General features: G+C 34.8%; 1 pseudogene; it reads right to left on the bottom strand.

The window, feature by feature from the left end:
• Window positions 1-5,431: 5,431 nt before the first annotated feature.
• Window positions 5,432-13,483, bottom strand: LOC112316703 (prefoldin subunit 5 pseudogene; annotated as a pseudogene).
• Window positions 13,484-13,800: the final 317 nt, after the last annotated feature.

Here is a 13,800-nt window from a genome sequence, read left to right as displayed (position 1 = left end):
TTTTCTGAATGGGCTCCAATCAAATGTTTCTTTAGAAAAGGGAGGCAAAGAGAGATTTTTCACATAAACACAGATTGAGGCTGTGGCAACAGATCAGAGAAAGATTTGAAGATGCTAATCTAGAAGATGCAGCTACAAGCCAAGACATGCTGGCAGAAAAAGCAAGAAACAGATTTTCTTCTAGAGCCTCCCGAGTGTATGTTTCTCTGCCAATACCTTGATTCTGGCCCAGTGATGTTGCCCTTGACTTCTGGCCCACAAGTCTGTGAGATAATAAATCAATTGTGTTTTACAGCCCCAAGTTTGTGGTAATTTTTTAGAGCAACCACAAAAAAATTTTAAAAATTTAACACAGGTCCTAACACATTGTACACCTAATTGGCTGTAAAAATTGTAACTCACATGCCAGTCTATAAAAGCCCATATTGTTCTACACTGTTGTCAATATTTAACACCATAAACATATTTTTAATGTGTGTCAATATAAACCATGTGAAGTTCTAATCACTTTTTTTAATTATTCATTCTCTATTAACATTTAGGTTGAACATATTTTCATAAGATTATTGGCCATTTGTATTTCTTTTTATGACATGTGCTTTTCAAATGTTTCCCATTTGTATTTTTATTTTTGATTTATAAGAATTATATATGATTTTTAGTTTTGCTTCATTAATCTGTATCCTTATCACCAGAATCACATTATTTGATTTTATTTTGATTCATGATACATTTTTATAAATGGTAGGACAAGTCTGCCCTTCTGGCTCTCCTTTTATAAAATTGTACTTAGTGCAAATTTGGTATTTAATATTTTATATAAAATTTATTCCTGAGTGGTTGATCACACATACCATACATATTTAAGAATTTATGGTAAGCTCAGGAGTTCTAGAGGAAGTCATTTAGCTATATAATAGATTCAACATTTAATTTATATATTAGCTAGACAAGAAAAAATATTTATTAGCTTATAATGGTCTAATTTTAAATATTTAATGTATATTTATAAAGATGTTTGCATTTTAATATTATAATAGCTGATATATTATTTCAAACCTGTCTTCATATTTTATAAAATATAAGCACATCATTTATTATGATTCTGTTATGTTCCATTGACTCTAGCGTGTCATGAATAAACACAGCATCATCCTGAATGGCATCGATATCACTGTAATACAGCAGTTCTTGAAAGCATCCTGTAGAGGTCCGAAGCCAATGGTTGTGCTCGAAGCAAGCTCTGCCTTTACGTATGTCTCATCTTCTTCGACTCCACCTTTGACATGTTGTTAAGTATGTCTGATTCATCACTTCCCACAGCTAGTAGTATCTATGTGTTAAGAAAACAACTCCAGCCCTAGCTGGGTGGCTCAGTTGGTTGGAGCAATGTCCTATACACCAAAAGGTTGTGGGTTCAATCCCCCATTGGGCCACATAACTAAATTGCAATTCAATCCCTTGTTGCAGAGCCTATGGCAGGGAACCAATTGATGTTTTTCTTTCTCTTTCTTTCTCCTCTTCTCTCTCTAAAGCCAGTAAACATATCATAGGATGAGGATTTAAAAAATAATAATTTATAGATAATAATTATATATTAATATAAACTATATAACAATAATTTTATAACAATATAAAATTATCATCTGTATGATTTTTTCTAAACCATTGAAATCTAATTTGAATATTTGGTTGCAGATGATCTAAGGTTTATACATTCACAACACAAGTATATGTTGACTACCAGCAGGCCAAAGCAATGTATAATGGTATAAATTATAAGATGTATTCCAATTTCAAATATCTTAAAATGTGGGAAATGTGCATCTTAGTATCAGTAAAATGCACAATTAACTTTATTTGCTTGGAATGTTTCCTGGACTCTAACATATCACACTAACACTGGACATTCCTCATAAACATTTTAAAGGAAAGCACTACAGTGATTAATATTGTTTATAACCATTCAATGTGAATTCAAAGATGTTCAGGGATAGAAACAATCAGATGGAAATATAAAGAACACATAGGGACAAAATTAAATCATCATTGTAGGCAGAAAAAGTAGTATTTTTCCTACAGAAATTTAAATCAGTGATATGTAGAACAAACAATGATTTCTCAAACAGGAAAAGGCTAAGTTCATAAACTGGGACTTGACCATGAATGAGTCTTTTTGGCCCTGATTCATGCTTCTTTTCCTTCTGAAAATGAAGTCTTCTTAAACTATAGAACAGCTTCTTCAGCACTGGGGAGGGAAAAGGACTTAGCTACTGGTAGATTTGGGCTCACTTCATCTATTTGCAAGATATTTGCTGAATTAGCTTTACCACTTAAACTTTAAAAATTATTCTCTATGGAATGAAGCTGAGGGATATGAACTGCATCATTTTCTTAACTTTGTGCCATATAACCCTGGTTCTACTATATACAGAAATGGGCAAAATTAGGTTTAGAGTTACACTGTGACATTCTTTTGAGTTAATAAGGCTATTGTAATAATCATAACCTGCATGTCTCTTTCCATACAGATAACAGTGAACCTACTTTTGCCCACCACTGTATTAACATTACCTTAAGAACAATGGATATGTCCTGGCTGGTGTGGATCAGTGGATTGAGTGCTGGCCTGTGAACCAAAGGGTTGCTGGTTTGATACCCACTCAGGGTACATGCGTGGGTTGCTGGCCAGGCCCCCAGTAAGGGGCGCGCAAGAGACAACCACACATTGATGTTTCTCTCCTTCTCTTTCTCCCTCCCTTCCCCTCTCTAAAAATAAATAAATAAAATCTTTAAAAAAAAAGAGCAATGGATATTGTAGTTAAATAAGTTAAGAAGCTTTGCATCTTAAATTTCTCTTGGAGATTTAAAACGTGTGCTAAATACACAGAGAAATTTCACAGCGGGGGAAATAAAAGCCTTTTTTGAGATCGTTCAATTCTTAAACAAAAAGAGATTTCTGCAAGAGAAGTCTTATTTTTCTGCACAGCAATTATCATGTTCCCTTAACTCTCGTCTCGTTCTCACTTTTCTAGCAAAAAGAGAAGATTCTTTTCTAATGCGTGTTGTACTCAGAAAAAAGAAAAGAAAAGAAAAAGAAAAGAACTGAGACAGAATTCTTTAAATGAGGCAGGAAGGTCAATTGTTTGGTTTGCTCATACAAGTATCACTGACAGAGACAAGTAATATCTATGTAAGAAGACAATAAATAATAGGGGATGGAAACTCATGACTTTATAAAGAAAAAATATGACTGCTGGAAATGACTCAATTTATACAATAAAATAAAAGAACATAGTACAGTATGATTTGCTACAAGTTCCTGATCTCTTCTAGCTCGTGACTTTGAAATAACCCTTTTATTTGCAAACAAATTATATTCTCACATCTCTTGTGTGGTTTAATTGTTGCTAATTCTCTGTTTCTCTTACTCTTGGAAATCCTTAAGCAGTGAATCTCCATATGCCTATAAACTTGTTTTTCAGCTTGAGGTTCCACAGGACATTTGCACTGTTGTTTCTCTCCTGGTCTAGCTTCCACCTCTGAGCCGACACTATCAGTGAAACACAGGGCCAGCGGAGCCTTAGCGAGCACAGATCACACCGATGGTGCTGACCAAGACTTCTGAACCCCACCTTCCTGTGAGTAGAGCTTAGACAAGCTTCTTCCTGCCTCTAGGTCCTCACCTCCTTTTTCTGAGAACACTTACTTTGGAAACTTGTAAATTCCCTTCCAATGCCTTTGAGATGTAAATTTCCCCATCTTTTGTTTCAGTTGAGTTTGTACTGAGTTCTGGTCTCTCTCCCCCAAAAGAATTGCCCTGTTCAACTTTATCCAGTGAAGTTTTTGCTTTGACAGTGCTGTCCCTGGATCCTCTAAAATATTTGCATGATCCTCATACCTGAGCTTCCATGCAAGGGTAAGATAACTGCCTCCTAACTACTTCCTAACTGACATCTGGGCTCTGAAGCAGCTCTGGGCAACCGATTTACACAAGCTTCTCCAGGGCAGCTCCAGCAGATTCTGGTCACTGACCTGGGCCTAAAATCTTACCCAGTTTTCAAAGCGTAGCTCCTCCAGGCTCTGGCGTTCACTTATTTAACTGTAGGGGCAGAAATAAAATGCTAAGGGGGCTTATAGGGAATAGATACCATGCGGTTCTTACTGTCCTCGTCAGTTTCCTTTGAAACCTCTCCCACCTCCGTCTGAAAATAAAGAGGTTAAGTGGAACGATAAGGTGTATTCATAGGATAAGTAGCACATCAAGGCCTTGACTTCATTAGCAAAAATGTTCTACATCACCTTTTTCTGTATGGTGAATAGCCCATGAAGTTACGTTTGAGAAATACTTTTTAGATTTCCTGCACCTGCAATTTCTGCTTTACAAAAGTAGATGTTCTATGCTTTAAGGTCAAATATGGAGATTTAAAAACATTCCTTTTTTTTTGAACAGGAATTGGGGTTTGACCTACTGTTACCTTTCCTTAAGCAATTTCTTGCAACCAGAGGTCCAATTCAAACACACAATAAATACGTTTCTTAAAAACGCAGCCTCTTAGATTAGCAATAAGTAAAATACTGTGCTATATATCTTGACTTACACTCCTTATTCGAAATATGATTTTTATTTTTATTACCAGTACTTACTCTATTGGTGGTGCTTACAAATTGTAAATAGGCTCCTAAAAGTGGTTTCTCTATTACCAAAATTGCAAATAAAATCAATAGCAAAATTGGTTTGAAAATAAAATGACCCAAGTACTTTCATTTATTGTGATAGACCTATTAAGGGAGCCACTTTAAAATGCCAAAATATATTTGAATTTGTCATTGATTCCAGATATTCTGACCTTTAGAGTTTTCCTCTTATACTTCATAAGCACTTACTCTAAAAGCTAAAGACACTTTTGCACAACACTATATACACTTGAAGATAAATCTACTTCAAATAAATCAAATGTATTACTTACAACAGTCATAAATGCTTTAAATTCTTTATTATATGCTGCAGCTGCAAATTTGACAGATATATGCATATATAACACATATGAGTATAATATACAGCATATATATAACATTTCAAGCAACCTTTATACATATGTATTTTTTTCTTTATAACAGATATATTTGCTGTGTCTTAACATGTCATAGCATATCTATTAAAGTAGAAGTCAGTTCTTTAATTCAAATATTTTTTAGTACTTTACATCCGTTCTGCATTTCTAAATTATGAAGTAAAGCTTTTATTTGTTTGTTTGTTTGTTTGTTTTTCTTACAAGTGAGTCTCTTTCGTAATGTATTTGACTGCTCTTTTCCACCCCGCCTCCAATCTGGAACATTTATTGGCATTACACACAAACCCTTCTCTTCCCCACCACAAAGTCCCAGGCCCTGAGGTAGGGCCCCTCTGCCCGATTTCTGCAGCAAGGTCTTAGGCCTTGGCAGCCTGGGTTGCTCCCAGGGCTGAGAGCTGCTGATCACCTCCATGACAGCCTGTTTCATGGCGTGCTTCTCCTGCAGGGCTGGCTGGATTTTCTCCATTTACTTTGTAAGGAAGCCCATTTTCCTCTTGAGGAAATCCTTGGCATCCTCAGCTGTCTCCTCTACATAGTAGCCAGTTCCCACATCCATGGGCTTCCCAGAGACATACATAGAACTTGTCAATGGGACAAGTAATTCTTTCCCCTCATTGCTCTAGTTCAGCACATTAAAACAGTCCTTGGCTTCCACATACTTTATTTGTACCACCTTGAGCTGGGCAATGGGTGTGGACAAGAACTCTACTTCCTGGTCCATCTGGTTCTTGAGAATTTTCAGCAGCCGTAGATTCAGCTCGGTGATGTTGACCGACTGTGGCAGGTTGGGAAGGAGGGCTAAGAAACTGACTGCTCGTAATAGAACCTGCTTTCTATTGCTTGACTGGATATGACAATAATAGTTAGTAAGGAAGTTACTGAAAAATACTGGTTTTGCGTTTAAAATAGACAAAATATTTTGGTGTCATATTATACTAAAATAATTAGATATTCAGGTATAAAGATATTTATCTGGACTAGATTATTTTTCTCTCACTCCAATTTTACCTCTTGGAGTTGCTACAATCAACTTTATAAGCACCATAGATACCAGACAACTCATGTAATTTGGGGAGGGAGGAAACAAAGAGCTCCAGTCAATGCTTCAACTTCATTAACTTTACAATTATTATTGTTTTACCTTTGTCCTTGTGGTGTCTGTGGACATGTTCCAAGTGTCGAGCGCTTACAGGCAGTAAAAGCAACTCTTGCTAGGACCTATTCTACTGCATAGGCTCAATAAAGGCAATATGCTTTTCAACCAATCATCTCCAGTTGATGTAGGTGAAAGTAAACGAATAAAATCACTTACTTCTTCCAACTAGAAAGAATCCAAGGAAGCAGTAACACAATTCTTTGTTTGATTCTATCTTTAATTATGTAGTTATACTATTTATATGAGACCATCTAGTATTTAATGACAGATTGAAGGAGGATGGGAAAGCTATGAACAGCATTCTTCTTATTAACATGTTTCTCCTTTATATTCATGTGACCATCTGGAAGTCACTTCCACTTAACATCATTAAATTCACCGCCAGGTTCCATGGAGCATGGTACAGGCAGTATCCTCCCAATACCTCGAATATACTTTCCCATTTTACGGTTAAGAAAATTAAAGCTGAGGAAGGAAATCTCAGGATTTCTAACTCCAAAAATACCAGGGCTTAAAACTTTGCCCTGGAAGAACTCACATGCTAGTGACCGGGTGGTATGTGTTTGGGAACGGACGTGGAGACATTAGAGGAAATACCCTCAACTCGGGAATGCCAAACAGAGTGCTTGGTTAGATGACATTTAGTTAAGCGAGAACAAGAGCACTGGGTTTTCTTGCGACTTTGTAGGAAGGCCGATGTTCTTTCTTTTATGCATTTATTTTAGAAGTAAAATATGTGCCACCATGTTATATTTTGATAGTAGTGACGATAATAATATGAAATCCATGTCACCCCCGGAAATGTTAACTGATTAGTAGACTACATAAAGGCAGAGAATGAGACAAACAGAAACTTGTCAGTGCTGATTTATTCTGGGTGCAGAATTAGATTGCACAACATCATATCATTATTACGTCTTTCAGACTTCTGCAGAGCCCAGCACTCTGACCCGAATCAGAGATACGTAGACGGGCTTCTAACCTGCGGTGTCTGTCTGTCGTAGGGTCTGCATTTTAGATATTACGAGAGCTCGTGATCTTAAAAGGTGGTTTTCCTGTCGTTCACAGAACTGTAACACATTTGAATAGTTTGTTTTCCAATTAAGAGAAACTCGTACATGGAAAAAGAATGATGTTTGAAAAATCACCAGATCTGTGTTAAGAGTGTTAATGTAAAATAAAGGCAGACATCGCGGAGCTCACTGTGGAAAGAATACACAAGTACTCCAGTAGTCTGACAGCATTTAACCTAAATTCAAGTAAATTTATAGATCTTAATATCTTAATGAAAAAGCCTGTCCCATCACATTTAAAAATAAATGATGGCCATAATAATGAACTCATATAATTAAATTATTTTTAATATGTCTCCTTTAAGTTTAAGATGTCTAGCAATATGAGATATAGTTTCATCAAAACTCTGACTTTTAAGGATCTTTTAAATTAGCTTGCATAAAATTGTTAATCCCTTAAGACAGAAGAATTCATTAAGAAGGAGCTTATGAAGAAGAACAAATGGATTGATTTTGATCAATTAGACATTTTCAAGTAGGGAAATTATTCCTTAATATTCAAATTTATAAAATAGTCCTGAAAAAAGTCATTTTATGCACTTCAGTGTAAAAACTTAATGGCATGAACTATTAACATAGATATAAATTTTAAAATAAACCAAATTTTATCTAAATTAAAAAGAACAGAAAATAATACTAAAGAACACTTTTTTAGTAGTGAATTTAATATATATTTTATTCAGACAAGTTTGCACATTTACATGAATGTCATCAATTATTTTGTTAATTCTATCCTATTATTTTATTCAATAAATCCACTGACCTCCTTCTTGTCAGGAACTCTTCTCGAGTTTGTGATTCGATACTGAAAGGGCAGATCCATCTCTGCTCTCCAAACCCTACATTCTAATTGTATCCACAAAATACCGAGTTCTAATGTGAAAATAAAGCGCATGAGGAGGTAGACAAGGGAGTGATGAGGGAATATTTCAGATTTGGGTATAAAAAAGCCTGTGATGTTTCAGTTGAGGGCAAAGGAAAAGAAAAAAAAAAACTAATGGAGTAAGAGGTTAAGCATTTCAGGAAGCAGTTACACCTCCTTTGTTCTAAATGGGATGTTTTTTCCTTCTCCACATTGCCCTGGCTAGACCTTCTTAGGCAATGCTAAATAAAAGCCGTGATTTCTCCATTGTCCTCTGGCTTGCATTTCCTCTGATGAAAAGTCTATTCCTCCAATCATTACTCTGTATATAATACATGCTTTTTCTACTGTTGCTTTAATATTTCTCTTTATTTTTGGTTTTAACTTGTTTTATTATTATGTATTTTCATAGTTTTCTTTTTGTTTCTTATGCTTAGAATTTGCTAAGATTCTTGGATCTATAGGTTTATATTTTTTCAACAAACTTGGGAAAGTTTAACCGCTAATTTTCAATGTTTTTTTCTGTCACACTCTCATTTACCTCCTCAAGTCCTCACATCCCCCATGCGTGGGACCACTTGAACATCCGCTACCTCTCTAAAGCTCAGGCACTGCATTAACTTTATTAGGGTCTTTTCCTTCTTTGTGTTTCATCTAGAATAGTTTCTATTGGTACATCATTTCGCTTACTATTCTTCTTTTTCACACTTTATTATAATTTACTCAATACTATCTGGTGCATTGTTTATTTTAAATAATACATTATTTCTTTTTTTAGTAAATCAACTTGGGTCTCTTTTATACCTTCCATGGCTGTATTTCACATGTACAATATTCCCCCAGGCCTTTTGAACATATAGGTTGCAGATACGATGACTGTTTTTTAAATATTCTTGTTTGCTAATTTTACTGTTTTTGAGTTTTGTATCATTTCTGAGTGATTGCTTTTAAATTTATTTTAGGTTGTATTTTCTTGCTTCTGAACATTTATAATAATTGTTGATTGGATACCAGAAATTATAAAATTTATTTTGTTGGGTAATTTAGATGTTGTAATCTTATCAATCTTGTTGAATTTGTTTTGGAAGTTTTTGAATTTACTCAGATATAGCTTAACCCTTCCGAGGCTATATTTTAAGCTTTGTTATTTATAATAAAAAGGCATTAGTCTAGATATGATTTTTCCTTACTCCCAAGACAAGCCCCTCCTGATTACCCAATGCTCCATTAATTGTGGGTTTTTCCACTCTTCATGTTGATTATACAAATTATTCCCAGCACTGTGGCCTGTTTGCTCTGCCTGTTACTTTTTGGTGATCCTTTCCATCAGCGTTGTGTAGTTTTCTTACACATATGCACTGATTAATATTCACGAGGTAACATAATAATCTAAATAAAAAATTTTAGATTTTCTAGAGAAAATCTAAATAATCTTGGAGTATGTGATGACATTGCAGATACACCACCATATTAATGATTCGTGAGAGAAATAACCAATAAGGTGAACTGTATTAAATATATATATATGCTCTGCAAAAGACAAGTCAAGTGTCAAGAGAATGAAAAGTCACTCATTAAGAAAATATTTTAAAAGGCATATTGATAAAAACCAGTTATACAAAATAATCAAAGAACTATTAAAACTCAACAATAAGACGCAGCCTGACTAAATCAAATGCCAAAGACCTTAGCAGACACCTCACAAAAGGAGATAAATAAATGTAAATGAGTGCATGAAAATATGCTGCACATAATGTATAATTAGGAAAATGCAAATTAAAAGAGCAAACAATATTATTGTAAACCTAGTAGAGTTTACAATAAACCCTATGATTCAACCATATGACATTTTGGAAAAGATACAACTATGAAGACACTACAAAGTTCAGTGGTTGCCAAGGCAGGGGTCATAAGCAGGCAGAGCATAAAGGACTTGTAGGGAAGTGAATACGCCACGTCTGTTATAATAGTGGTGGGTCATCACGGTGACTGATGTTGACATGGGGAAATGAGTGTGGAAGGACAGAGGGATTGGGGAAATCTCTGTATCTTCTTCTCCATTTTGTTGTAAATGTAAAACTTCTCTAATAAAGTAATAATATTTCAATTAAAGAAACAATCAATAGTCTAGACATCAAATAATATACTGACTTCATATCTAGAACACTGTAGCCCAAAAGGAATCTGAAGACCTTCAATGGATAGTGCTAATGCATTTTGAAAGCACATTGAATTCTCTATAATTTAGAGTAATTGGACTACTTTTTCCATTTAAAAGAGAAATGAAGATTTGAGCAGACTAGAAAATATTTTAAAATTTTTAACAGAATAATGTACTGCCTTCAGCCAGAACCCATCCAAGAAATAGTGTTTTTCTTTGAATCTTTGTTACCTCACCATGTTACTTTTTATAGCTTATATGTTTATATTGATGGCATCCAAGACATCAAGGTAAAACCCACTAAACTACTCTAACTTGTATGACAATAATTGAAAACAAAGCTGCAGTGATGGCAGAAGTTGCCTATAACTGAACAAATACCATGCTCCTCAAGTTTTCATTGTCATTTAATTTATATTTTATGTATTATATTAACTATGCACGTTATTATTACTTATTAATTTTAGGTTCCTCTAGCATTGCCTTTTGCAATTGCTGTGAGAAACTGGCAGAGAATATTTATTTCTATGTGTATCACTTTATTTGACAAAACATAGTAAAAATTTAATAACTAAAAATATTTTTAACTTCATGTTTTAGTCCAGAACAATTATATTTCCTTTAAGACTAATTTTTCTTACCAACATACATTGTGTTTGCTGCCAGAATTTTTAAGAGACAGAATGGACTATTATCTCTCCTTTCGCTAACCAATAGTTTATCACTTTACACTGGGCATCATTTATTTATAACTCAAAAATCATACCCTCAGGCATTACACCACAAGAACCTTGACAGAAATAGTAAGAACAAGAAGGGATAGGAAAAATAAAACCTCTGAGTGAGGATTTTCATTTTATAAATATATGAAACTGTCACATTTTCAAAACTTTTTGATGTTCACTACCTCTTATCTGCCACATTATTAATATAAAGTTTTTATTCAGGGTGACTCTCTCTAGTAAATTACTATTTTTAAACATCTGTCTTGCATAAAATTTTAAAGAAAAATATTTCATTGTACCTTGTATTATCAAACATAAATCCCCTAACAAAAGTAAACCACAGAATCTGCGCTATGACATCATTTGTGAGTGTGTGTGGTATGTGTTTTTAACACTACTTTAGCCCTACTCAAGTTAAAGAGAAATTTATTCTTATATGCATAGCAAACCTCTCCAAATTACAAAGTAATTACAAAGTAAATGAATATACCTTATTTAAAACAATCTGAAACAATCTTTTAGGAATCCAGTGAAATGAATGAGGAAGAATTTGGAGTACATGAGATTAAGTAGCTAACAATAGTTATTCGCTCTGTGAACTTCTAAGCTTTATTTCAACCTTTGTTTCTTAACCTGTACACAGTGCCTCCACTGAAACATGTGTCGGCTGTTCTAGATGCCTGGGCTACAGCTGAAATAAATAAAGATTTTTTCCCTCATGGTTTTTTATTCTAGTTGTGGGGAGACGTGGATAGGAAAGTGAGCTGGTAGGTGAAATGGCAAATGATTAAATTAATATTTGGTTGACAGACAGTTTTCCCATATGGTAGATAAAACATGAAAAGTGGAGAGAGAGTGGTTGTCAGAGGAGCCGGGTCAAGTCTCTTCAAAGAGCAATTGCCTAAGAGTGGGAAAACACGTAGCAGGCTGGCACATAAAATTTTGGAAATGAGCCTTCAGGATGGGTGGGGCAGGGCGTAAGAATTTTGAGACAAGTATACTTATTATGGCAGAAGGGCAAAAAGAAAAAGAAAGAAAAAGGAAGGTAGGCCAATGGGGTTAAGTTATACTCAGGTTTCACATTTAATTTTACATGTAATTAAAGACATTAAGAGAAGGTGTTTGAGAATATTAATTTGGATTATATCAATAAGAACAGATCTCTACACTGGATCTTAGCTAAAGGCCTGAGAAGCAATAGAATATTAAATCATAAATGTATACAAATATCTGGAGATATTGGTCTCCGATAAATGTTAGATGCTTATTCTTTAAGAAGCAATATTTAAAGAGTTTAGATAGACAGTTTGGAAAGATAAAGAGTATCACATGCATTGAAGACAAACTGATTTGGGTTTCACTCTGTGCTGTAATAACGAAGTATGTCATCTTGGGCCTAAAGTGACTAGAAGCATCTTCAAGCAGCTTCCATCTCTCTTGATAAACACTTTCACAACCTTAATCTCCTCTATGAGTAGTGCATCTCCCCACTTACCTTACAGAAAGGAGAGTTAAGTACAAACCATAGTTGGGATATTAAATTTATAAATAAATGTAAACATTGGAAACTATCAACATATTAATATACCATGATTTTAAAACATAATGGTAATATAATCATGATACAAATATTCCATACTTTACAAGATCTATAAAGCAAGAGACACATTGGCAAAACTTATTACCTACAATGCATTGAATGAAACTTTGATTTTCTATGCTCATTTCGTTCAGAAGAAACTTATGAAAGGCCAGAATCAGGTTACTCTTTAAAAAATTATTTTATAGTCTTATAAATTTCATAAAGAGACTTAGTTAACTTAATTTGCATCGGTCCTACCTATCCAGGTTAATGTCATAATAGACTTGACATACCACCCATAATGTTACCAAATTTTGTATATAGATGTTTGTGAACATTATTGGCCTTATACTACTGTCCGATAGCAACACAAAACTGATTAAAATGAGTTAGCAAAAGTAGGAAAATATTATTTTTTCTATATACCTATGAGAATTTGTAAAGCTTCTGTAACAGCGTTTATCCTCACAATAGCTGTGACACTTAACATCATCATACAGGTTAATATTTTAATTTTCTCACAAACACTGTGTCAATGATTTTAAATAATCAACAACAGGTGGACATAATTGTCTTCGTTTCTTTTCTTTTGGGATTGTTGGTTAATTTATGCTGTAGCTTCCCCACTATTTGGGAAGAAGATAGGGTAGATAAATTTTGTTTCCTGGTTTAGGGTCATTGAATAAGATCTAGAGGACTGAGCTTTCCTGCCCATCATTCATTTAAGTTGTTTGCAGTACATGCAGAGACCTTGGGTTTGCCCACTTGGGTAGGAGGTGCGCATCTTCCATACATGAGAAGAGAGGACCTGATCCACAGCAGAAGACTGCAGCCGATGGCCAGCAACATGTTCCCATTCCCATTTTCTTCCCATCTACAGGATGACTGCTCTTCCCAGGCCTCTTGCAGTTGGTTGTGGTCACTCTGTTACTGCGGAAGCCTGATCAGGAGGCAACCCCTCCCTGGTTCTTGCCTTGCTTGCAAGAGATTTCAAGGGAGAGACTATGCATGTAGTGGGAATGAGATGGTGAGTTTTTTATGAAATACACTTGAGCAAGTGGGAACTCAGCTAATCTGAGTGCCTCATGCCTATTGAAAAATGAAGCTGCAAGTTCCTCTATATGCTTGAGCAAAGAGCTGCAAGCTGGTACCCAGGCAATCTGAGT

Source organism: Desmodus rotundus, chromosome 4 (assembly GCF_022682495.2).
Source record: "Desmodus rotundus isolate HL8 chromosome 4, HLdesRot8A.1, whole genome shotgun sequence".
Classification (NCBI taxonomy): Eukaryota; Metazoa; Chordata; class Mammalia; order Chiroptera; family Phyllostomidae; genus Desmodus; species Desmodus rotundus.
The sequence above is the reverse complement of the archived record's forward strand: the minus strand, read 5'-3'. Positions and strand labels throughout refer to the sequence as shown.